This window comes from Nilaparvata lugens, chromosome 11 (assembly GCF_014356525.2).
Source record: "Nilaparvata lugens isolate BPH chromosome 11, ASM1435652v1, whole genome shotgun sequence".
Lineage (NCBI taxonomy): Eukaryota > Metazoa > Arthropoda > Insecta > Hemiptera > Delphacidae > Nilaparvata > Nilaparvata lugens.
Genome location: NC_052514.1, coordinates 9,131,676 through 9,159,381, shown reverse-complemented (window position 1 = coordinate 9,159,381; position 27,706 = coordinate 9,131,676). Strand labels below are relative to the sequence as shown.

At 34.1% G+C, this 27,706-nt stretch overlaps 1 protein-coding gene across 1 annotated transcript in view; it reads left to right on the top strand.

Annotated features, from left to right (window-relative positions):
• LOC111047255 (connectin) overlaps positions 1 to 27,706 on the top strand; it is a 200,387-nt gene that overhangs the window by 15,133 nt on the left and 157,548 nt on the right. The window lies entirely within an intron of this gene.

The window sequence follows — 27,706 nt, the reverse complement described above, 5'->3', positions numbered from 1 at the left end:
TGCGTCAGGTCCACTGTTCACAGAACTACCAGTTTATACGGACTATCTAATTATCCTCAAACCATTTCATACATTGATATTCCTTTTTAATATGTTTGAGATTGTAAAACTGTTTTCTCTCCAATGGTGGAAATCTTCGGTGTGGAACATCGTCAAGATATCTTATGCTGGTCTTTTTTCAGTCTTCTATTAGTCTCATCAGTTTCATCCAAATTCCATGATGGTTTCCTACAAGTGTTTCACCAGTTTTCTACAATTTATTCTAATACTATCCAGTTGTAGTTGAAGCAGCATCTTACCTGATCGTCTTGACTATAAAACGCCGTTTCTCCGTTTGATAGGTGACTGCTCGGAGCCCGATAGTGCATATATCTTCTATAAAAATAACAATTTCTTCTAAACTCAAAGTACATAAGGTATGAACTGAAGAATCATCAAACGATGAGAAGATTGAATAATGTAATTCAAATTCACGTTGATATAATCATAGAGAAACAATAGCATTAGTAGATATCCCATGGTATAGGGCGTTTATGTCGCAACTTTTACTGTTATCTCAAGCTGATAGTCCACGTAGCTCTTTCCCGTGAAGCTTTATGACGCTGGTGGTCTCTCATATTGTGCCGTTCATACACTCTTACCCGATCAAAACAGTAAAAATCGACAATAATAGACAGTAATCGGCTTGAGATAACAGTAAAAGTTGCGACATAAACGCCCTTACCATGGTATATCTATTTACACTATAGTTTCTCTATGATATAATATTGTTTTGAGGGGAAGGAAGAGAAAGCTGAGTGATAAGACATGAAGATACAGAAGGAAGAAAGGTGACTATGACTAGATGGAAGAAGGAAAACGAAGAAAATAATAGGTTAAGGGGAAGAGAAGAAAGAGAAAGAAGGGGAAGGGAGAGAATCGAAGGAAGGAAACGGCTAAAACCAGACTGTCACGCACTCGAATCGTTGTCCCGCCGACCAAAGTAAATTCCGGAAGAATCCGGACTGGTGGCCGACCGGATTTCCGGATTTCGGTGGCTGCGAATCGACTTCCGGCTTCCCATGTGGGAAATCATCTTGTCTTTGAAAGCTTCTACGCTTTTCTCGACTTGGTCTCGGCTACAAGTAACCCCACGCTTTGCTACAGTGAGATTCACATTGGCATTGGTCAAATGGGAAGCATTGATGTTGTTAACGTTGTAAACAATGCTGACAGTTTGAAGTGGATCTCGGCCAAGAATGACAGACGCGGCCTTTCAAATCGGATCACTGAACTAGTGACGAGAACCGTTCGTTCGTTCGGGAACTAAATGGACGGAGAGCGTCTGTGGCTCTAATCTACTTATCCAATGATGAGGTCCTTAAGATGACGAAATATTTTCGTTACGTCATCACACGTCTAAATAGAAACGAGTGTGTCTTCGTGGTGGCATTGCTGTCTATAAAGCTGGGCGTACACCGGTTAGTCAAGACAACACTAGTAACGTTTAGTCACAATACTTCATATAGTTGTTTATGAAGACATGTCCAATTGCAATGACTAATCAGTGTGAGTTGCGTCATAAGCAACAATGTGAAGTATTGTGACTAAACGTGTCTGATCATGTCTTGTCTTGTCTTGACTAACTGGTGTGCGTCTAGCCTAAGGCTTGTCGCAAATAGATAATTATGTGATGCGACTCTTATGCACTTTTTCTGTTACATCCTCAAGAGTGATGGAGGAGTCGGTAATGTTTGTTGTCCAACAAACCTAATCTGTTGAAAGTTTCAAAGGAAAAGTATTCAAAATTTGTAGTCAATTGATCAAAGAGTTAATAAATCATAAAATTTGGTGTAAGGGTAAGCATTCCTGACTACCAATTGGGAGGTACCGGGTTCGATTCCCGGGCTGGCAACTAATTTTTGGATAGTAGTTCTCATCGAATTTCCATCTAGCTGTTAACCCTTTTGTCAATGTCTGCAGTAGCAGAAGTCTTCGGGGTGATGTACAGCATTTATTTAAGATTTTCGTTAAATAATAGTTATATATTAATTAAATTGGTTAAATTTTAACTGTGATTAATTCCACGATAACCAATGCGAGAAGGCGTTTTTGAAAAGACGGTTTCTCGTGGAATTAATCACGGTTAAAATTTATCTGGCTAAGGTGCAACCGGCACGTATTCTTCGTACCTTTTCACAAATCAAGTTCTTAGGACAACGAAATTCACTCACTTCTTTGTCCTTTACGGAAAACAGGATAACGTTGAAAGTGTATATATGGAAGAATTGACATCCACCTGACTGCTAATTTGTGTTTTGAGAGTTATCTCTTGGAATGTATGTCTTTATTGCGCCGAAACTTGATTTAAGATGTCGTGAATTTTGATTCTGACTCATCTATCCATATGGAGTGAAGCTCTATTAATACACATATAATTAAATGTTGGGAATTTCAAGATCAATGTAATAGACCATGAGCGAGTTCTCCAGCCCAGGGGACTCAATAGTTGAATCACGGTTAAAATCAGGTATTCCACGTGCAATCAGGAGTTGGACTCAGAATTGCTATGAGGGATACACTAAACCTGTACAACGCAGTAGCTGGCGCCACCTACGTAGAGAATTCAGAACTACACCAGTAGGCGTTCCAATCCACCAATCAGAAGAGAGTATGGGTGGTGGGAGGCGTGGCTTGCTGTCATTGGTCCGTTATTCGTACATCATGATTTTGACATTCTCTATAATTCCCACTCTCTTCTATCATAAACTCTCTCTATCATACACTCTCTCACACTCTCTCTATCATACACTCTCTAACACTCTCTCTATCATACACTCTCTCACTCTCTTTCACGGTCAAGTGATGGTATCCACGATACACTTTCTGAGATTGATTGATTTGTTTATTTATCTATCACATGCCAGGTCTTCAAAAACCTATTGCATTTATAAACACTACAATTATACATTACGAAATTACAAAACAAAAATAGATTAAGAATATAATTCTAAATAATTATACAAAAGAAGAAATAATAAGTGAACTATGAGAATGTACATCTAAAGGTCCAAACTCCAGCGTTTTATGTGAAAACATCCCATTAATACTTCGATTCTTGCATGTTTCATCATATTTCCTTGCTCAATATTATTGAAGAGCTATGTATAGGTCTTTATGAGAAAAATTATTCATCTCTCTAAAGTACCTCACACACACATCGATTTTTGTTCGTACGGTAGTTTGCCGTTCTTATAAATTCTATTAGATTAAACAGATAATGTTTGTCAAGCTCCGTTTAATCTGATAGAATTCATAAGGACCTCAAAATAATAACGTACGAACAAAAATAGGTGTGTGTGTGCGGTGCTTTACTTGTTATTTTCAACGTTAGAACGTAAGTTGAAATTTGTTTAGTGAAGCACATGAATGAAGAGATCTGAATGTCTAGAACTCTATAAAGAACTCAAACCCTCTCTCTTCAAGTAGTGTCTTGATGGAAGGATAGATATTCTTTGAAACGCTTGTTCAAGTAACAGTTACTATAATGTAACAGTTATCACTTACTAATTATTCATGATGGAGGGTATTCTTTGAAACGCTCGTTCAAGTAACTTTTACTCTAATGTAACAGTTATCACTTACTAATTCACTCCACCAAATCAACATAAACTGATTGCCTATCATTAGAAACACATGTTAATCTACAATCAGCTCACCGAACATTGAAAAACAGTGATTTATTGGGTCGCATTCGTTAACAAACATCAAATAACTATGTGATTACATCGCGCTACAATTCCTTGATTACTGGGATTAAACTGTTCTGATAGGCTGGGGACCTAACAACAAGCGCACAATGGTATACATACCAGCCGAGCTATTTCAATTAAAACCGTCCATCAAATAAAATCCCCCGTCCGCTGATAAAATATTAACGGGCTTCGGTAAATCTCGGCAGAAGTTGGTGTAACATCCCAGATGTAATTTCGTTGATCGGCTGTTCCAGTTTTGCTGATCTGCCAGGAGCTTGTAATATGGATGTAACGTTGATGTAACAATACTAATAACAAGTATCACTCATTTTGATTTGGGCGCAGTTTTATTTCGTTGTAACAATGATTCTGTTAGATCCTGAAGTTCGAGATCACTTTTATAAAACAATAATATACTGGAAATCAAGGATCTTTTAGGTGCTTGTAATATGGCTGTAACAATACTAATAACAAGTATCACTCATTTTGATTTTGGCGTAGTTCTCTTTTGTTATACCATTGATTTTAGTAGATCTTGAGGTTGAAAATCACTTCCATAAAACTATAATATACTGGAAATTAAGGATGTTCTAGAAGCTTGTAATATGGCTGTAACTTTGTTGTGAAATTACAAATTTGAAGTATTACTGTACTCATTTCAATTTAGATACAGTTTTGTCCTGTTTTAAGAATGATACTAGTAGATCTCAGGGTTCGTAATCATTTTTAGAAAACTAATTTACTCACTAGTAGTTCTGTGAACAGTGCACCTCACGCAGTATACTCATCCACAAGTACCTGATTGAAACTATAGGCCTTATGGAAATACAGCAATAGACTGGCTTCTCCACACATCTGTGTAATCACTTGTCAGCTGATTTATGATGAATAATTTCTATAGTCTGATTTTCAATCTAATATTGGCGTATGAAGGAGGCTCCTTTTTCCTTCCATATTATCCTTGAAATGCAAAATTTCCAAAAACTTTGTATATACGTCGACGCGCAATTAAAAAAGGGCATACCTGTCAAATTTCATGAAAATCTATTACCGCGTTTCGCCGTAAATGCGCAAGATATAAACATTCAAACATTAAGAGAAATGCCAAACCGTCGACTTAAATCTTAAACCACACTTCGCTCGGTCAATCACAAATTTGAAGTATTACTGTACTCATTCTAATTTAGATACATTTTTGTTTGTTTTAAGAATGATTCTAGTAGATCTCAGGGTTCGAAATCATTTTCAGAAAACTCATTTACTCATAATTTTAGGTATGAATCTCAATTTTTGAGACTAATGAGGTTCAAGAAATGTTGGTGAAGGATTAAGGTGAGAACAGAACTAGTAAGAACGCGGGGAAGATCAATGCCACTAAACAGTTGTGCAATGATGAATCACTTGGAGTCATTGATGTACCGTAGACCGTAGTCCAGGCAACGAATGCTCAAAGAAAAGTATAAAGGGAAAAGTCAGGAACTCAATTTTTGACTCCGTAAATAATAAATTGTTCAAAAATAGTGTTCCAAACTTTTCCCTCTATAATCTTTCGTTGACTTGAGTAATATGGTTATAATAGATAAGAATATAGGAGGTTGATAGCGAGCTGAAATCTTCATATCTTCCTCACCGTTCTTTTTGTACCCAAAGATTCGAACATAGGTCACTAATAGTTTTATGGTTTCAACATGTGAAAATAGGAGGTAGATAGCGAACTGAAATCTTCGTATAGACCTGGCCGTTCTTTTTGTACCCTAAGATTCGAACGTAGGTCACTAAATATATAGATTTATGGTTTCTGTCAGATATTGAATAAATAATACTCTTCATATCAACGAACCATCTTCATTTATAGTACATTCAAGACTAAACTGTTATTAACGTTCTGGTAACTAATGTATTGAAATCATATGATAATAATAATATCATCTGTAACAGTTTCAACATGTGAACGAGGAGGTATAATTGAATAATAATTATCCATTACATTATTTTTGATTCAGTAGTCTTGAGGTATACTGCAAGGAACTATTACTAACGTAGTCTCACTCCCAGGACCATGAATATCCAACTCGAATTAATTTAGCCTCTCCAAGAAAAAACCTCCAGGGCTATGCTGCAGGATAAAATACGAGCTAATAGTTTAATACTTTTCCATTCTAAAAGACAGCTAACTACTGGTATTATTAGTATTTTATAATGCAACAGGGTCCAGGTCGATCGATACTAAAGCTGCGTTTACACAGCTCATAGATTCTATTAGATTGAACATAACTTATCATACACATGATGAACATATGTGTTTGTCAAGTTCCATTCAATCTAATAGAATCTAAAAGGATTAAGGATTGGTGTAAACGCAGCTTTAGTATGTATTTCCATTTGTACTTCCAAGCATGTATAAACAAAGTTCTTTTGAATAGACTACTAGTTAAATTTCTTTCATGTTCTGAGCTTCTTCAAATCGTTTTTTGCAAATTCACACACATTAATATCAGAAACACAAATAGTTTCCTCAAGTCTCAACTTGTTTTATTAAGAGTATTAATAAACATAAACCATAGTTACTCACGAGAAGATCCCTGACGGCCATTTGAAAGCCATTGTCGACAATGAAAACTCGAGCTCTTCTCTTGAACCAGAGATGAACTAGATCTTATACTATAATGGTTTCTCTCTTTTTTGTATAGGGCTACTTTTATAGAAATAGGAAGAAAAAATAAAAATCTTAGTACCCTTTTTGAAATATTTAATCACAACATGTTTCGGACATTGATAATCACTAATGAACTAAATCTTATACTATATGGTTTCTCTCTTTTCTGTATAGGGCTACTTTTATAGAAATAGAAAGAAAAATAAAAATCTTATTCCCATTTTTGAAATATTTAATCACAACATGTTTCGGACAGTGATAGTCACTTGAAAATGGCATCAATGTCCGAAAGATGTTGTGATTAAATATTTCAAAAATGGTAATAAGATTTTTATTTTTCTTTCTATTTCTATATGGTTTCTCGATGCTTTGAACCAACAATATTAATGTCAATGCTCTGTGGAAATTCCACAAATTATGTTATGGTCCTAAAAAGTGTTTTATTTCCAATCTATGTAACGTTTACTCATCCCTTATAGTAGAAAATTCACCCAACTCGAAAAAAATTACATCACCTCGCACCAATATACGCTTACTTTCAATCATAACTGATTGTTCTGTTAATGCTCTGTGGATGTTACGCAGACACCCAACAGACACTGTGTCGTAATCGAAACAAACAATGGCCGGCTCTGAGTAATCCCTAGCGATCAGGTCCAATCATCTCCCAGTTGAAACAATGGCATTTGATCCCGGCCTTAACCAGGGCTTAACCCGGGTTTAACTTGGCCGGTGACACTGTTCATTTTATTTGCACCTTTTGATTCCATCATTTATCAATTTAGGTTGCCACTCAATCGGTGTCTGTTGAAGGATTTACTTGATTTTGATGAATTGAACGATTTTGAGTGACAGGATTTGATTTGATTTTACTGTACTTCATATTCTTCAATTGTATTTATTGATGGATTGTTTCTAAACGAATTGGATGTTCGTCCATTGTTCTGTTCGTTTGTCCTTTGGTGAATTTATCTTTGATTGTTTTTTCACTTGGAAGACCAATGGGACCGCTTCAGTCATAGATTGACACGAATTTTCTTAATTTCTTGTAATTCATGTTGCTATTCCTCTAATATGCCTTGATTCTCATAGATATAGTCAACTGTTTTCTAAGACATCTTTTTTAATCCTGGACATCTTGGATTGCCTTCATCTAGCTTCTTACTTCAGATAGGTCCTCTATGATGTAATACATAGCATAAAACAATATTAAACTTGTAGCACCCTTCCATTAAAACATTTTAAAAACTTCAAAACATTTTAACCAATTTAAACACTATATTTAAACAGTAAAAATGTTTTAAAGTTTTTTAAATGTTTTAATAAAAGGATACTACAAGTTTATATTGTTTTTATCAATTTGAATAAAGTAGCCCATATAAGTGAAGTCATTTTAATACATATTATATACAGTATGAGTATGTACCCCAATATAAAACTGTTATTGGTTGAGTTCAAAGCCACTAATCGGTGAGTGAACGATGAGATCGGTGAGTGAACGTGGCTCTGAATGATGTACTGTTTTGTCGTTGAACGATGCATAGACTCACATGCAGCGCTAGATTATTTGGAATTGAAATCGGCCATTAAGGGGACAGCCTGGGAGATTATTACATACTAGAGATCTTGAAGATATTTGTGATCTATAATATTACGAAAAATATATATTACATAATATCTCGTGCCAAAATACCTCAATGGAACCTTTAATTTCAAGTAAGAGCTAGCATTGGGAAGGCATAGGTATTGTGCGTTTATACCTCTTCAAGGTCTTTGGTCTAACTGATAAGAAAAAAAATATGTCATATATTATCCAGTTCGTTCACTGATCAGTTAATCGTACTTTTCCACCAATGGAAGTAGAGTAGCTGAACGTAAACATACATGGCTGAATATGAGGTTGTCTACAAATGATGGACTCCATTATAATGTATTTGGGAGCAGAGAAATGCATGATTACATGAATTCAATAACATTTATAATATTTTACAAAGCATTCAAAACTACTCCAATCACCTGATGGTTTTCCATTTTAATTGATTACAATGAAATAGGTTAAGTTCTAGTTTCGTTTACAAAATATGATCAACAAGGGAAACATCTGTCAGTCACGACTCATGAGCAACCGTTCAGCCACAGAATACACACAAAATGGAAGGTATCAATCTAACCAAGATTTGAGTGCACCAAGACCACGACACATGACTGCATCATCTTGTTAGAAATTAAAACTACTGCTGTATTACAATGCTACACTTTCTTTCAAGATGCCGGATTATGGCGTCAAGGTACTAGCCGACTTTCCAGTCTGTGGTTCATCTGTGATCACTAATCTGTGATCAGGTTTTTTACTGAACGTAAAAAAAACCCGATGGAATTGATCAGTGGCTTTGAACTCAACCATTGTTATTTTTTCACTTTTTGTGTAGTTGAGAAGTTGATATTATGGTGCTTATTCATATTGAATTAAAATACTAAGGAATTGTCAAAAACCACAGTTTATTGATACTTAGAAAGACCGGTTTCGGTTGTTACACGGTTGTCTTGGTCTTTCCAAGTATCAACAACTCTGTGGTTTTAGAAAATTTCTTAGAATTTTATTGTTATTGTAATGTGTCATCCCTAAATTCCTTGGTAATTTTCATTCGTTTTAAATCCGCGCAATTCATTCTCACATTTAGGTTTTCTTATACATCTCTGTTTGTTGAGGAGTTGATTCATAATTAATAGACTCTGTCACACAACCGTATTCATTAAAATTACTTAAATTCATGAGATTAGCTCTTAACTCATTTATGAGATTAACTATGAGTTCTCCATAATTCACTCCCTCAACAAATTGATGATGAATGGAATATTAATTAAATAATCACTAATAGGACTAAAGTCACCTCACCAACAAATATTATAGTCATATTTTAATTATTTTCTTATATTCAGAATGGTTACTGTCATAGAATAAATCTATTGATTGCTACAGTGCTGTTACTGTAAAGACCCACTTATCCATCGGAAGAAGTCCTAATAAACCTGTTAAGCCTACTAGAGATTGGAAATTATAACCGAATAATATTGATGAATAACTGAAATACTAGTTTCTCAATTTTTGAATACTGAAAAGTTGTAACAACTACGTCCCATTCAACCTCGAGACTATCAATGAATCACTTTAATCGATTGTAAACTCAGAGGTTAACACAAGTTTCATCGTTTCCTGGATCATTTATGGGCTGAAAGTGCACTTGGATCGAACTTCACTTGACAACAGTAGTTGAGTTGAGTAGTTAACTGACAGGCAAAGCGATCAAGTTGGCCGAGCAAAACTTGCACTGGAACGGGAAACTTGCTGACGAGGCAAATATTGGCAGATGAGGGTCATCCCCACCAATAATAGATTGCCTGTAATTAATGTCTTGTTCAAATAACTCAAGTTCAACTCTAGGCCTCTAGTTTCGCAGCTGATGTTGTAATACGGCGTCAATTTGCATTATTTCCTAATAGTATCATTTGCAGACTGTTAAAGCTGAACAATGAGGAGGTTCTGTTGTGTTGGATTGGGAACCAATCTGGAAGGATATTCATAGATTGATTATTGTGATGATTATTGATTGATGATCATTATTGATTATTGATTATTATTAATGTGTACAGTATAGAGTATTAAGGTATGAGATTTCCAACTTTATAAGTTTGGGGACTTGCAAAATTGATAAATTTTGGGTATCAGTTTGCTACAAGATTGATTCAAAGAATATATTATATTGAGCTTTATTAATATTCATTCCCACGTATTTCAATCACCTTTGCGAGTGATTCTATTTTCATTGTAAATTTGAGAACCAACTAAAGGTGAGGGTATTGAGTGTTGAGAATAACATTTTCCTTAACAAAAACGTGAAGTTTAGATTAGTTTTATCAGTTTCAAACTAGAAGAAAAAGAATAATTCCAAGATTACTCCAAGTAATAAGGATTTAAATGGAAACTCAGTCACTTCCAATACATAATTTTTGGAGAGTAAAAGAGTGATGAATGAATGATATTCATGAAAATCCAAAATAATAACAAAAGAAATAGAAAGAAAAATTAAAATCTTAGTACATTTTTTTTTCTTTCTATTTCTTTAAAAGCAGCCCTATACAGAAAAGATATAATAACAACAGTTATTTATGAGCAGAGCTATCGAAATTACTAGTACTCGTTATAAGCGTTACATGACTGAAAAAATTAGAATTTTTTGATCTGAAATTTAACGATAAAATCTAATCAGTCTGTGATAGAATACGATTCTGAAAAGGAATTGAGTAAGATATCCACTGCGTTTCAAGTGACATCGAGGTTTATTACAAAGTATTACCATAGAGAAACAATAGCACAAGTAGATATCCCATGGTATAATGAGTTTATGTCGCAACTTTTACTGTTATCTCAAGCCGATTACTGTCACTTATTGTCGATTTCTACTGTTTTGACCGGGTTAGAGTGTATGATCGGCACAATATGAGAGACTAACAGTGTCACACATCTTCAAGGGAAAGAACTACGTGGACTATCGGCTTGAGATAACAGTAAAAGTTACGACATAGACTCCCTATACCATGGGATATCTACTTACACTATTGTTTATCTATGATATAATTCATCCAGTTCCGTGATGATCTTTCTATCTGATGAAAATTAATTTTTTAGAATCAAAAATATTATAATTTCTCCAGCATTATTTAGTTCATCTGTTCATTTTTATTCACCTATTATAATACCAAATATTTATAAATAACCATACCAAATTATTATTTGCATGAGATATATACAACACAAGAATGTGTACTTCAGGTCTAAAATTGGAACTTGGAATTTCAATTGAAAAAAGTGTAATGAGACTTAATAGGAATCGAAATACTTGTAAGAAACTGTTATTAGAAATTCAGCAATATGAACTATAATTCTTGCTGGATCCAAATCAGGCTTATAATACTATAATAGACTATGATAGAAAATGGATGATACATTAACCTTACAGTTGTGTTGTGAGTGATGTTGTGGTACTTCTTCATAAAAAGTAGTTGACAATTCAAATTTGTGTTTTCATGAATGATACATCATGAAATATCAAGGTTTCTTTGAACTCTTGAATTATATCAGCATCATACTACTTCAAACTATTTATACAATAGTATAAATTTCAATAGTACACGAGTTAAAATGCATGACACCATATCCCCCAATTTTGAATTTCAAAAATCTTGTAAGTTTCACTTTACTCAAGTTGCTTACAGTGTTTATACCCATCCCACACGAGCTTCAACAATAAAAAGAGAATGTAACGAATAAATAAAACGACACGTGCACTGAACATGTTAAGCTGTCATGTTTCTTAACTCTAGTGTAAAAAAATCAATTCTAGTGTTCTTCACTCCTAGCAACAGTATTGTGTATCATGTCCAATCCCCCCATTTCAAAATTTGAATAGAAGGTTTGTTAATTGATTAAACACAGACTAACCAATAACAGTTGTCCAACAAATGTCAAATCATCAATGGCATTGTGTTCATTTGGTTTGGTTCCACTCATGCATTTTGAAAATGGATTTTCCAGCGGCTGAATAGGATCATGTTCCATTATCATGTATGCACTTGTACTGAAATAGACAACAGTGAACACGATTTTACACTTCATTTTCCTTATTCCTGTCAATCATGTCCCCGAAATCAAGCGTAACCGTATTAACAGTTTCGTCAATATGGTTTGATACGTCTCAATTCGTCATAGATCATAACATAACATGACTTGTATTCCTAGAATGGTTAAATTCCAATGTTGTACTGCAATAGATTGCATCTGTCTTGTGTGATGTATCAGTTAAGAGTATCAGCATTCCAGGAAAGCTAATAGTGATATACACTGAACTGATCTTGTTCTGAATAAGTGCTTTCATGCTTTCAGTGGTTTATATATTCAAGTGTGGCTACCTCACAAGTTTGGAGTTGTTTTCAAACTGGAGATGACACCATGCGTGTTGAAAGATGTATGTAACTTGTCAATGTATTCGTGATATTTTTTGGACAATATTCTAGTGTTTCATTTTGGAATTATTCTCTTCTATGGATGCTGTATTAGTTTCAAGTTATAGCATAGAGATAGTTCTTAAAAACAATGTAGAAACATGAAGTTCCCTTTTATTTAAAACATTTCAAACAACTAGTTTCGGTATTTGGCCATTTTCTAGTGTAATAGTATATTTCGCACCTAGAGCAAAAAATGAGATTTTTCCGGCTCGAAATCGGTTTTCAAGTCCGAGGCTGTAGGCCGAGGACTAGAAAAGATTGAGAGCCAGAAATAGTATATTTCGCACCTAGGGCCGAAAATGAGATATTTCCGGCTCGAAATCGGTTTTTAAGTCCGAGGCCGTAGGCCGAGGACTAGAAAAGATTGAGAGCCGGAAATACATTTTTGCCCATGGTGCGAACGCTATTTTTCGCCACACCAAAAAAAAACTTCCCAATATATAAGAAATTAAAAAATAAATAAAATTCAAACAGCCTATTTTGATAGTTTGAATCTTGGTTATGACAACTTTCACTGTCAATTAATTTCAATATTACTAATTAATAATTTACAATAGTGACAATATTTTTATACTATTATTTCGAATAATTGTTTGAATTTTTATAGCTCGCGCTTTGCGCCTGGTGCAATATCTCATGGATAGATGGATGAATAGAATTTTCATTACTATTTTGAAATAATGTGATTAAAAAATTAATATAATTGCATATTTCATAGTTTTGTCTCAAAATATATCTAAAAAATTGATTGAAATTTAAATTACGGTAACTAATATAAAAAATAGCTAATAAAAGTCGAAATTCATCGACAAAAAAAATGTCACTGACCGAGGTTCGAACCTAGATCATGTTTGTATTCACTGAACTTTGGAGTTCTGATGTACTACGCCTTTATGCTCTCGGCCATTGCATATTTTTGTTCAAAGAGGCTTGTAAGTCAAGTAACGTATGTAGGCTACTATAATATAGTGAAGGCCTATAGCGGCAAACTTGAAGCGGTTTGCCGGCATTTTCACAACAAAATATTGCTCTGAAAATAGTTAAATCATAGAGAAAACATTCAAAGATTCAATCTTGAGTGGGCCTAATGTTTTCTCTATAAGGTTTGATATTGAAGAAAAATTATCTAAAAGTTTTAATAATGAATTACGGAAAAATTACTAGGAATTTTTCAGTCAAAGCTGAGTTTCACCAGTAGGCTTACCTTAAACTTTAGATCTCTGCTGTATTTTCCTATTATTATTGTTGATTGTATTGCATTAAGAAGTGGAATTCGATAATAAAAAAGAAACAATTATTACTCTACCTCACTTTTAAATATTGATACAATTATTGTACTTTGATTTCAAATTCGATTCTTCACTTTTAAAGACTTGCAATACTTACCTTTTTGACAATGCAGCCAACATTATATTGTTGAGGCTATGGAGATATCATCGTATTCTATTGTTTGACATCAAAAACACAATAATAAATATTAAATTATGAAACAGTAATTCATAAAATATATTATAGACATGATACCGCGATTCACGATACATAATTATATAGATTATTACAGTCGTTATGAGATTATCTCTATGATTTTTGTGAGATCGGACATGATCAGCTGTTATTCAAGGTCATTTTACAGCCCTAGGGCCGTAAAGTTTTACCGGCCTGGTCGGAAAACAATCACTTTCGGCCTCCATATGACGCATGTAAACCAGCTCATTACATCCAAGTGTGGCGAAAAACATTTTTCCCTGTGGTGCGAACGATATTTTTCGCCACACTACAGGTATTGCTGACAAAATAAATGAAGAATACAAAACAAAGAATACTTGTCATCGTACCTATCTCTTGATTTTAGTGGTAGAAGATTTGCAGTCAGGATTTCAGATTCTTTTAAAATTTCACTTGGAATATCACGGGCGTCGTCATCTTCAAGCATTTTTGAAAATTTGGAATGCGCTAATCAACAGTAAATAATTGAATAAAACTGGTTGCGAAGCAAATGCTGAATTAGTTTGATTGGAAACTCGAACTGAAATCATGGCGACTTCAGCTGATGAAGGAAGTGGACACTCGCCCGATCTAGCGGATGACTTATTAACTACAGACTTCCATGAGCGGCTGGAAAGTGACCACTTGTTGCCTAGATCGGAAAAGAAACCCTTTTCTGACGTCAGACGAGAGTCGTCTGCTAACAAGGTCTTTCAGATCTACGTAGGGACTGGAAAACAGCTGCTTTCTGTGCAGTGTGGCAAAAACTTAATATCGGGGCATCCAGCTTCGCTCATTATTTTTATTTATTGATAAACAGGACACTATTCTCTCAAATGATCGTGTTTATATTTCACAGCTGGCTATATGTCAGCTTATGAATTTCGGGATGCGATATTTTGATTTTTCACATACTCACTCGCTCACTCACTTTTTTACTATCCACAGCTGTTTCAGCTAAGGATGAATTATCCTTTTAATGTCGTTCAGCGAGTTTCTCCAAGGATGAAACCTAGTGCAATCGAATTTTTATATCATAAACCTACTATGTTCCAAATTTCGTGAGAATCGTTTAAGCCGTTTTCGAGATCCGTTGAACATAAATAACCAGATATAAAAATACAGAAACTGCTCGCTAGTTTTTAAAGTAGTGAGTAGTGATTTGTAAATTCAAATTAGCCCATACAAGTGACGTCATTCTATAAAGAGTTCTTCTATGGTTGTAAGTTGTGATTATTTTGGATTCAATAGATGCCTATGCTATAGCAAAAAATAAGCAAGTATTCTTCCTTGTAGTTCTTTTTTTACTTTGTGACTGTAGGCCTACTAATGCTGTGTCATTGATGTGTAGTGATATTCGATAATGTGATAATGTTTTGAGATACAAACGCGATTTGATTAATCTGTTTATGAAACTGATACACGTATCAAACTTTTGTGCAACATGTTGCACCAAACTTGTGATTATGTTTCGAGATACAAACGAAATTTGATCAATTCATTCATAAAATTGATACACGTATCACACTTTTGTGCAACATGTTGCACCGAACTCGTAGCTTAACCTCTTTTCGTTGCCACAATCACCTCAACAATGCAAACGGCTGAAAGATTGTGATTTATGCTGCTCCGCCAATCCGCTTATCCGAAACGTGAGCCAATGACGATCAATCACCGGCTAAACAACCCCCCTTGCCATACTAGGAACCCTTTTCTACCCCCTTAACCCTCAGGACCCCCTTTCAACTGTCGTTTGTCCCACACTCTTTCCCAAACCCAGGGGCTTTTACCTTGCGCAATATTTTTACACTTCCACATGAGTTGCACTACATGAGTGTATTTCGAAATTTTCATCGTTCGAAAATATTCTGCGAAATCCCCACAGAGAGTTTTGATACATATTGCTTTGTATCTGAAACCAGGCAAACAATACTTTTCATTGTTTCGTGTGTTATTTTCAACATCAAACGAATGTTTATATAATTTGAAATTCGGGAATATTTTTCATGAAGATTCAAAGGTGTGGAGATTGTGTTTTATTTTCTATATCAAACGAATGTTTTTAGAATGTAATTTTTGAATTTAGGGAATATTTATTCATTGGTAGTTGTGTTTTTTTTTTCTATATTGAACGAATGTTTTTAGAATGTAATTTGAGAATTTATAGAACATTTATCCCAGAATAGCTTGGAAATTCAGGGAATATTCATCTAGAATGTGTAGAGGTTTGGGGGTACAGAGATCAGTATATCATGTAGATTCAAACGAATTCATATCCATATTGTTGAACAACTTGGCTCCTCCCATGGTGATAAGCGTGATAATATCTCTGAATTATGCTGAATGATTTGAAAATGCTCATTATAATAATAAAGTCAAATTCCAGTCAATTAATAATAAAATAATGAGAAATGCATTCAAAAACAGTCCTAATTTACACCAGACTCTCTGAATCAGTAATTTGTTTTCATAATTTTCAATCAATGATATGTTTTTTCATAAATAGCATAGATTTCAACCTATCAATCCTATCGTTACCCCATTGTAATACGCTCAATACTTTCTTGGGAATTCTGCATTATCATTTCTAGAGAACAAAGGTATTTTCTATTTTAGTATGTTCAATATAATAATTAAGTCAAATTCCAGTCTATTAATAAGAAAAAAATGTAGTTCATGAGAAATGCATTCTTAAAACAATACTAATTCTTTGAATCAGTAATTTCCTTTCATAATTTATAATCAGTGATATGTTTTATCATAAATACCATAGAATAACCAATCGATCTTTCGTAATTTTTAATCAGTGATATGTTCCATCATGAATAACATAGAATAACCAATCAATCTTATCGTAATTTCTAATCAGTGATATGTTTCATCATGAATACCATAGAATAACCAATCAATCTTATCGTAATTTTAATATGTGATATGTTTTATCATGAATACCATAGAATAACCAATCAATCTTATCGTAATTTTTAATCAATGATATGTTTTATCATGAATACCATAGAATAACCAATCAATCTTATCGTAATTTCTAATCAGTGATATGTTTAATCTTAAATACCATAGAATAACCAATCAATGTAATTGTTACTCCATAGTAATACGCTCGATACTTCCCTGGGAATTCCGTATCATTATTTCTAGAGAACCAAGGTATTTTTCAGAGCGAAATAAGCCTGAGACCAGCAGGAAGCAAAGTGAAAATTGTGCCTGACGTTCTCATGCAGTTCAGCACTGAGACTGAAGGTTTTAAGTGATACAAACATTGTCGGAACAACAATCCAAACTCGTGAAAGTTTCACGGAAGTAGAGAAAGTTTGCTAAGTGAGTTGCCTGCCCGTCTCTGCTGGAGGTGGAATTGGCCGCAGTAAAGAATTCAAAAAGATCAAGAGATTTCGGGTAATTGTATTTCACCATTCTGAGCCTCTGCCACTCTTCGTTGGCTGGTTATTCTCGCGATTGCTTCTTGCCTACAGATACAGATACATTTTACAGATACAGTATACAGATGTATTCTACAGGTACAGTATCTAGATACATTTCACAGATGCATTTTACAGATACAGTATACAGGTACATTTCAGTATACAGATTCAGTATACATATGCATTTTACAGATACAGTACACAGGTACAAAGAGAGAGGTAGAGATGAACATATATAGAAACAGTAGAGATGCATTTCACAGTTACAGTATACAGGTACAGATAGAGATGGGGATGAACATAATTATAGAAACAGAACTCAGATAACTTATTCGTTTCTATGGACGCGTTGGCCTATTCCAATCAATCTTCCTTGATGTGTGCTTTCTCTTTCAATCTCATTGATGAACAATCGAATGAAATGCGAGTTAGTTCGCAAATTATATATTACTAGTAGTTCTGTAAACAGTAGACCTCACGCAGTATTCTCATCCCTAAGTACCTGATTGAAACTATAGACCTTATACAGCAATAGACTGGCTTCTCCACACATCTGTGTAATCACTTGACAGCTGATTTATGGTGAATAATTATATAGTCTGATTTTTACTCTAATATTGGCGTATGAAGGAGGCTCCCTTTTCCTTTTATATTATCCTTGAAATGAAAAATTTCCAAAAACCATGTATATACGTCGACGCGCAATTAAAAAAGCAACATACCTGTCAAATTTCATGAAAATCTATTTCCGCGTTTCGCCGTAAATTCGCAACATATAAACATAATAATTATAAACATTCAAACATTTAAACATTAAGAGAAATGCCAAACCGTCGACTTGAATCTTAGACCTCACTTCGCTCGGTCAATTAGTTGAATAACGAAGCGTACATTCATTAAAATTGAAAAATTGAAATTTAGCATATGATATTTTCAGCTATGATGGAATTTCATGTCAGAATTAGAAAAGATGGTTTCATTTGAATGAAAAATAATTGAATGAACTGCAGGAGTAGCTCCCAATTCACTTCAATTCAATTGAGTGACAAAAAATAACAGATTCATTCATCTTCAAGTCTTTGCTAAGTGGATAATGTAGTGGTTTTCTATTGGAAACTATTACTCTCCAAGTAGTTTTTCTCTGCCAAAACAGCTTTTTGTAATCTTTGGGATTATTTTCCATATAAAATGATTTTTTGTAATGTTTTTCAGGGTATGATTGTGAGTTTTTAGTTATATGGTAATTATTTCATTAACTATGGTAATTTCATGCTCTGTATATATTTTAAAAATGGAAATGGAAAATGGAGATAAAATTGATAATTGATCTTTATCGAATAAACTATAGAAGTACCTTATAGTTCTCAATTCAATTCTTTTGATTAAGACGCAAAAAGTCATAAATTTATCTTTCATAATCTATTCTGAGTGAAAAACGGAAGTGAGTTCTAATTGAAGAAAATTGATACTAGAAAAGTCATTTTCAATTGAACTAAACATGGAAGAAATTCTCAATCAATGGTCAATGTATCAACCATTGTGACTTTTCGAATGTAGGTAGACCTACTTCAAAAAAGAATAGTTCTGAACGTAATTGGAAAATATTTCATAAAATATTACTGTTCATCCTCTGAATCAATAGGCTCAACAACGTTAAGATTATGTCGTGACCCACTTCCTGTCAGAACTCTTCATGGATAACAACATCACTGCTTTCCATTTATCAAATTCTGACAGTTCACAGTGAATCTCGTTGGCTAATATATGCCAACGGTCGAATTCCTAGCTGATGACTGATGACAATGGCAAGCTCCAATCTGGAATCCACTCGGATATTATTATTTGTGAGAATGTCGTGGAACATGACAAATTAATTAGAAATGTTCGTCAACCCTGGACAGCTTTTGGTCATAATTTGAGAATGTCCTCTCAACTGAATTTGATTTGCAAGTGTCAAGCATCAAACAAGGCCTCAGAACTGACCCGTATTTCATTCAAATTATTGTGACACTCGGTTTAAAATTTTCGAAAAACTAATCAAGGACCATATGCATCGTCTACGTTTAACGCTGAACCACGTTTACACTTGTAGCCTATATATGGTTGTATTTATCATAATGTGTTTCATATGGAGTTCAAACTAACAGATGACATTTCTCCGTTTAAACAAACCAATGTACCTAGAATACATGAATATTTTACAAATCTATTCTAGGTACCTAGGTTAATGTACCTAGAATACATGAATATTTTACAAATCTATTCTAGGTACCTTGGTTTGAACCGAGTATCTGCATTCGGGCCTTGACTATTATAGGACGTTCAGCTTAGCTAAACTTAGTTTAGCCCCATATGCCAAATATCACGTCTGGTATACGTGGCTCAGTCACAAGTAGATATTATTATTTATTCAGTTTTTAGTCCATTACAAATTGACAGTTGGTATGTAATCTTGGAAGAACTAATTCCATTCAGTCAATAATTTATTCAGAATTTAGTTCTATTTTGAATGATTTTCATCCGATTTTATTAGATTAGGGGTCAAGTTGACATTGTAGAAATATACAACAAAGCCAATCTCCAATGATGCATAATGTTGTCATAAATATAACATAAAACAGCAGCTCTCACTCTTTCACAGTTATTTCAATTATCGTAGTTAGGTCACTCAAATCTTTCAGCACATTGATTGAATTTTTAAATGTAGATGTTATTTATGAGGACACCTAACAGAGCTGCATGAAGCCACAAACAGAGCTGTAGACTGGTTAAAGCAGCTAAGAAAAGAATAATGTGAGTGACTCTGGAAGAAGAACTTAATATTTTTATTTCTAGGCTAGGCCTGAAACTGATATTTAATGTTTTGGAGACGAGGGTCTAAGACCTGATAATTAATTTTTTCCTGAAAAGAATTTCAAGGCTGGTGTTGGCGTCGGACCATACGACTGAATGAATGAATGAATTTATGAGGAAAGCTGAGGCTTAGATAGTTCGTTAGTGAATCTCATTGGAGAAAAGAGACTCCTGAAGCTTTTTCTTCTTCATTCGTCTTGTTTGTATTTTATTGATCATTTATTCACACTTAGTCGAGTGGATCAGATGCTGGCTTTATGATTCAGAGGCCCGGGTTCAAATCCCAGCCCGGGCAAGATATTCATCTCGGGCCACTCCCGTGTTTCGGATAGACACGTTAAGCCGTCGGTCCCGCTGCCTAAAAAGCAGTTGTTAGGTCATGTCAGAGGCCCTGAAATTGATCAGTTGCGACCTGAAAACTCTGACACCAGACCTGAGCCAGCCAGGTCACTCGATATTATTATTATTATTACTTAATCCAGTTATATTATTATAGCCTGAAGCCAATAAATCTGGTATAAAATTGAGTAGTGATCCAGTTCTATTCTTTGAATATTCTAGTGCCACTTACACACACTTCGGTTTTTGCCGTCCTTATGAATTCTATGGGATTGAACGGAACTTAACAAACATAATATTTTCATTTATTTATTAGAGCAAACAATACAATAGTCGGAAAAGAAAAAACAGGCTATTGCCCAAAACTTCTTAAATTTCCTAATTTTGTCTTAATCTATTTGACAACATCTGTTTAATCTAATCTGTAGAACTCATTAGTACGGCAAAAACTCGTACGTCCAAAATCGTGTGTTTAACCATAATACGTAATAACCATACGTTTAACCATAAGTAATACCAAAGACCTTAAAGAGATATAGACCCACAATACCTATGCCTTCCCAATGATAGCTCTTACTTCAAATTGAAGGCCGCCATTGGGGTATTTTAGCATAAGATATTATATATTATTTATTTGTAATACTATAGATCACAAAGGCATTGGTGGCATTGGTTTGTAATAATCTTGGCGGATTTCAATTCCAAGTAAGACACTAGCGCTGCATGTGAGTCTATGCATCTTTAAGGTCTTTGTGTAATACACAGGTATTGGTTTAACTAGCCTTGGTATGGAGCCTGTAATATTGAGCTTGAAAACTCTAGGAAGTATAATATTTTGAGGGCTTTTGGTAGAGTATATTCGTATTCCACTGGAAGTTTGCCCTATTCATACCGACGTTATTAATTCCGAAGCTACTATACAGCATTGTATCAATGAATGGGAGAGTTTTTCTCTCAACAGACATTCCTTTTCAAATAATTTGGTGTAAAGCCAATTCTGTCTGCGCTTTGACCAAATGGTGGGAACTTCCAACAATATCTGGAATTCGTGCAATTTAAATGATGAATTTGTGATTTGCATGGTTCCAGAGACAAAATATTGTTAACATTGAACAGAATAGTGGTGTGTTGAGATGGGAAGATTTTTACAGATTTCAATTAGTAATTAATCCTTCTTGTTTCGTGAGAATTCTACGTGTAATTGAATTGTACTTGCTTCGGCAGTACATAATATAATAAATCGGATTTCAATTTCTTTCCAATTCAAGAGATCAATTTCAATTTCCTTTTTGCAACACTTTTTTTCTAGCAATCGAAGAGGAAAAGAGATATTTGAGTCGAAGAGGGAGAACTGTGGAAGGATTTGAAAATAAATTCCTTCAAGACCAGTGGAGAAATCAAGGAAAAAGGAAAGTATTGGAAGAATGATTGGAAAAAGAGAAGAGTTATTTTGGCATGAAAATAAAGAGTAAATCTCGTGTTCTTGAAGGAGAAAAGTTCTAGCCTATGCTAATGAGTCTATCCTAGTACATATTGGTCCCAATCCATCCTATCCTAGTCCTTTTTTATCCTACTCTATTCTATTACATCCTAGTCCTTTTCTGTCCTACTCTATTCTATTATATCCTAGTCCTTTTCTGTCCTACTCTATCTACCCTGTCTAAATGACGGTCCAGAGTATCTTTGTGAGGCTTTCACTTTCATGACTGATGTAAATCCACAACGTCGAACAAGAGCTTATCGCTATAAGTTACAGATACCTCTGCATCGTACAGTATTTTTTAATAAATATTTTTTTGTTAAAGCCTCAAGAGAGTGGAATGATTTTCCTGATCATATAGTTCTTTGTGGTTCGTTTAATCTTTTCAAAAAGAAGTTGTACCAGCATCTTGGTAATTATACAGTTTGAGGGGGGATGACTTAAATCGTTGTGGGTATGAGCTTGTCAATAATTTGATTGTAAATTGGAAAGTACATAGACCGGTAACATAAATTGATCAGTTTGAGAATATATTTTTGTTATTCTCAGTTATTATTTATTTTTTTCTTTTATTTCATTATTTTTTTGATCTTTCCTATTCCATCTATATCTGTTTTTGCTTGGGAAATCAAATAATTCTTATTATGTATTCATGAATTTTCATTCATTCAACATTTATAAATCATATTTATTGAATTGGCTCAGAAGCAGGTGTAAACAAGAATTGAATTGATTCATATTCATATCATTTCTTCAGTTTCTCTTCTTCTTCATATTTCTTAGAATTGAATAAGCTTGTATTTTGTCTTCTTCTTCTTTCTCATCTCTCTCACTCTTCTCCTTATTTCATTCTCTCCTCTCTCTTTTTCATAACATTATCTCAATTTATATTATCTAATTTAATTCTATTTTAACTTTCAATAGTTATCTGTTTTTATTTGTAATACTTATACTGTATTTTGTTTATTTGAATACTTTTTATTTGTTTTGTACTGTTGTTTAGTGCAACAGGTCTATCGAGACCTAGCACTTCATAATAAAATCAATCAATCAATCTATCTATTCTATTATTTCTTAGTCCTTTTCTGTCCTACTTTATTCTATTACATCCTAGTCCTTTTCTGTCCTACTCTATTCTGTTATATCCTAGTTCTTTTCTATCCTACTCTTCTCAGTCTATCCTATTCCAACCTTCAGAGAATGTTTTTAGGCCTTTAGTTCATTGTTGGCGTGCCAGTAAATGTCTTTATAACAATGTTGTGTAGTAAATGAATGATGTATTGATACCAGCAAACGTTTCAGGAAAGTTTTCTTTTAAATCCACAAAAGTGAGTTCATTCAAAGAAAATCCCCAACTCCACACATATAAAATCTTGTTCTTTGTAATGCATTTGTACAGTCATAACCTGAAATCTCATTTGAGATAAGTGAGTAATTTACATGTGAATGCCTTGTAGAACAATACATGAAGGTGTTGACTCAAAGAAAATCTCCACAATATTGCATGAATAAGTGAATCGACTCCGACATGAGTAGGCGCCATATCTAAAGAATTTATGAATGATATCTGAACTGTTATGCAGCGTAACGATTTAATAAGTCACAATGACAACATCAAGGTAAGCCACACAACATTCTGACAACAGTAAAGTCACAACTTTGATGGCTTCATCAACTTGAAGATATCCGTTCTGCTAACCATGGTGGCAATGAGCATTTTACGTTTGTTGGTCACGGAATAACTGTGTGCCTGTTCACTGCAGACGGTCCGCAGACTATTGGCATAACAAGTAACGTTTAACGATTTTGGTTGAATAGGTTCAGCGTAACCTCGTTTCCATTGATTCTCTCATTTGAATATGCGTTGGTTGATTATTTTGAAATTTAATTCACCGAGTTGCCAAAAATCTTCAACAAACAGCATATAAGTTTGATAACTGAGCAATAAAGTAGAAAATTTGATGATATTGATAATGTATAATACCATAGCCAACTCTAATACAAGGCCCTGGCCTACGATATTGCAACGTCGCAGCGTAGGCTTGGAAACTGATACATGATTGGTGAAAAAGATCAGCTGGTATTTTTCAAATTCTTTTCCACCTATCATGTATTAGATTCTAGGCCTAAACTGCGACGTTGCAATATCTTAGGCCGGGGCCTTGTATTAGAGGTGGCGATGATAATACTGTAGGCTATTCATAATCTGAAAATTGAATTTTATACAGCAGTATTATGAATATACAGTATTATTCATAATATAACATCATAGTACTCTTTTTTGAAGAGTTTTTTGACCGAGCGAAGTGAGGTCTAAAGGTGCGTACAGATATACGCACCGCGAACATGAGCAATTCACTTTTAATCAGCTGATTATATCTGTATTTTTACAGAAACGGTAAGATACAGATATAAAAAGCTTGGCATCAGCTGATTAAAAGTGAATTGCTTATGTTCGCGGCGCGTATATCTGTACGCACCTTAAGATTCAAGACGACGGTTTGGCATGTCTCTTAATGTTTAAATGTTTATATGTTGCGCATTTACGGCGAAACACGGTAATAGATTTTCATGAAATTTGACAGGTATGTTACTTTTTAAATTGCGCGTCGACTTATATACAAGGTTTTTGGAAATTTTGAATTTCAAGGATAATATAAAAGGAAAAAGGAGCCTCCTTCATACGCCAATATTACCGTAAAAATCAGACTACCGATTTATTCATCATAAATCAGCTGACAAGTGATTACACAGATGTGTGGAGAAGCCAGTCTATTGCTGTATTTCCATAAGGTCTATAGTTTCAATCAGGTACTTGTGGATGAGAATACTGCGTAGTACTGTTCACAGAACTACCAGTAATATAAAATTTTATTATTAGTTTCAAGATTATTATTTAGTTTCAATGAACGCTTTCTAAAAATAACAGATTAAAAACACTCATTTTATAAATAAAAATAAGTTTCCCTGAATACATACATTTTAGAAAGATACAGTATTATAGACCTACTTATAATTATTGCATTTATATACTTATAGAAGTCAAGTGTTCTATGAAAAATGGGAGAATCGAGGGTTCGAGTCCCACGAACCTTGAAGCATTGGTTCATATCCCTATCGCACACTTCTGATTAAGCCACACCCATTTGATTGATGCAGCCTTGCAGCTATGCGTACAATTCTAATCTGAAGCAAAACAATTTTGCTAATCAAAATTAAGCCTGTTGTGCCTTTCCTCATGTTAAGTATTTGTACACAATGTGATAAATAAATAAATAATCAAACTGATTGTCTCCTTGTACTGAGCAACATCCCCCCAGCTTACAATACAGTAAATTTCTGATAGAGAACTTGACAAAATGTGTGGAATGCCGGAGTTTCCAATACACAAAGATCTTCATGTGGGAATATCTATCTCTTCACTGAGGCTCAAATCCAGAAAATCCATATATTTGAAGTTGTGTTATTGTGGAATCTGGAATTCACTCTACATTAATTTCAAACTTGATCGATTTTGGATCAACCTCGTAGTCTTCAAGCTCGTATTTAGTACAGTACTATTTAAATTCTACTGGAGCTGAGTTTCTATATTCTATATTATTCCCTAACTATGCATGAGAAGCATATTTGCTGAATAATCTAACTACTGATGATGCCATGAGCATTAAAACTCAATTCAAGTTTCAAGTGTGAATAAAACAATCTGCTCTCATGACCATATTTGGTATACTTGGGCATGTCTAGTCACGGCCAATGACAGTCGAGCTCAACAGTCATTGGTCAACAGCTATGGCTGTTCAGCTTGGCCAATCGTAGCGCTACACCCAAACTATATATTCTGCTGCTCAATATTATTCAATCTCCTAGTTTACTAGATATTGATAATGGTTCAACTACTGAAACTAGTATCTAAAATTGTTTCTATAAATAAATTATTGGTTTTGACAATATCAAGTCATTTCCATTCAAAACCATCCAAGTAGAAAAGACAACATAAACTGTGTTCCTAGTTGATTATGGAACAATAATTTAACTAATTATTGTTCAAATACTGGAACTAGTATATAAAATTGTTTATATAGATTATTGGTTTTGACAATATCGAGTTGTTTTCATTTACAACCATCCGAGTAGAAAAAAAACAACTGTGTTCCCAGTCGATTATGGAACAATAATTCAACTAATAATGGTTCAACTACTGAAACTAGTATCTGAATTGTTTTTAATAACTGTTGATTTTGACAATATCCATTCAACATGAGCTATATTTTCAGTCGATTATAAAGCAATAATCCTACTTGTACATCTCTGATAACAGTGTTTAATTTTCTAAAAATAAGCAAGTGCTCTGTGAAACGTCTGCAGGTCTGTTCCTTTTGCGCTCAGAGAGCATTGCGTGATTCTGTTGCAAAATTCCAGCGACAAATATGTAAGGCGTTTCTCCTTCTCTTCTTTCTAACGTCCGCTCTATTTTATTTGCTACTAAGCTCCTAATCGCCGCCAATCTCTTTGACAACTAACTGCCGTTTCCCTCGAAAGTGTATGACGGAAAATCATAAAAATGTACGTCGATAAACGTGTGACATCTTAATGTGCCTGCAAGCAGGGGTTTTCTAACCTCAATGGTTCAAGTTATCGTGGCTGGAATCTGGTTTGAGCTTGATTGACTCTCGAAAAATGCGAAAGTCTTAATGTTTTGTAGATAGTGAATATCTACAGAAAAGATCGTTAAAATGGCTCTCTTTCGAGAAATATTTCATTTTTTGTCGTACATTGAGCTCTATGATTTTAATCTATCTATACAAGTTGCAACTGAAATAACCTTGTTCGAGAAGAAGGAATTTTTTGTAATTTTCATCATTTTTAGCAGCAATACTTCATGGGAACTATATTTTATTTTGATAGATTGAATGCACTTGATTTGAAAAGAACATGCACTACGTTATAACTCAAAGCACTGAGTTTTGAGATGATTATCTATTTACATATTATATCAAAACTGAAATAACTTTATACAAGTAAAAAATTCTCTTTTGTGGTTTGTATACTTTTATGGAATTCATCTTTAGAAGATAAATGATCCATCCACTCGACTCCCGATTATATTATCCTCTAATATAGGCTACCTTTTTGTGAGATAAGTGAATTTTGTTCATAATTTGGTTACATAATTCAATTTTGTTGCCAAAAGTTGCTTTCATGCCTTATTGTTTTGTTTTCTCCGTGAGGGTTCCAACCCTCTTTTGTCTCTTATTGCTAGCTCTCTCTTCCACGACTGTAAATCTGGATATTGATTTGATATCAGGATAACATATAATTTGAACTTCAACAAGAAACTAACTCGATTGTTACGCCATAGTTGTTCATAGTTCACAAAGTTCACTGAAGATTGATCAATTATTTATTTATTCATTGATACATACAATATCATGTTCAACTATGAATGACTGGGAAAGGAGCAATATGGAGTGGAACATGCTCCATTATTTTGAAACTTTATTAATCTGAGAATAATATTCGGTAAATTGTTCTTTTAAAAAGTGAAAGTGGCATAACCTATATTTCGATTTAGACTATAGTATAAGTCGGAGAATGGACAGTTTTGGGCTTGTCTTCTTCAAAATATAGTTCCTGTAAATAACAAAATGAGTGCAAT